Genomic DNA, 912 nt, shown 5'->3' with positions numbered 1-912 from the left:
GGAATTTCAGAAACTCATATCCCAGGGGTAAGAAGCCTGAAATTAGGTGATATAGAATTTCTTTACTCAGGCAGGAAGGATGGGGTACATAGACAGGGAATAGGGCTGATCAATAAGGAAGATGCCAAGTCTTGTTTAGGCTGGGAAGATATTAATAATAGAATACTAATTGCTCATTTTATGACTAAAAAGTTCAGGGTATCAGTTACAGTAGCATATGCCCCTGTAGAACCTACTGACGGAGATACTAATGACTCAGATGAATTTTACTTACAGTTACAGGAGCAAATAGACAGGGTCCCCCGTAGAAATATGATGTTTTTACTAGGAGATTTTAATACCCAGGTCGGTAGAAATAAGGATAGATGGTATCCTAGCCTAGGTAAATTTGGTGTAAGAAAAGAAAACAGTAATGGATACAGACTTTTGCAATTTTGTAGGTATAACATGGTGTTTGGTCATAAAATGGCTCATAAGTTAACATGGTATTCATGTGATGGTAAGACTGCAAACCTTATTGATTATGTTGTAGTAAACCGAAGACTGGCAGGATCAATTGATAAATTGAGAGGGAGTAGTCAATCCGGACCTGGCCCAGTTAAAGATAGGAATAAAGCCACAATTAGCGATAAGGAAAGAATTGAAGAGAGATGGGAAGAACATTTTGAGAATTTGCTAAACCGAAATAGAGTTGCAGGAAAAGATATAGAGGAAAATGAAAAAGTTTGCGATACCTTGGATGTCAAGGAAGATTTGTTTTATGAGGAAGAATTAACGGCAGTACTAAAATGATTAAATAATAATAAGGTTCCAGGTGCTGATAATAAATGAGTTTCTTAAATATGGTGGCTCTGAGTCTAGAAATAAGTTACTGAAGATTATGAATATGATTTTTGAAAAAGGGGATTTACC

The sequence above is a fragment of the Artemia sp. Qi Xiang Cuo genome, unplaced genomic scaffold (assembly GCF_049724085.1).
Source record: "Artemia sp. Qi Xiang Cuo unplaced genomic scaffold, ASM4972408v1 HiC_scaffold_3154, whole genome shotgun sequence".
Taxonomy (NCBI): domain Eukaryota; kingdom Metazoa; phylum Arthropoda; class Branchiopoda; order Anostraca; family Artemiidae; genus Artemia; species Artemia sp. Qi Xiang Cuo.
The sequence above is the reverse complement of the archived record's forward strand: the minus strand, read 5'-3'. Positions refer to the sequence as shown.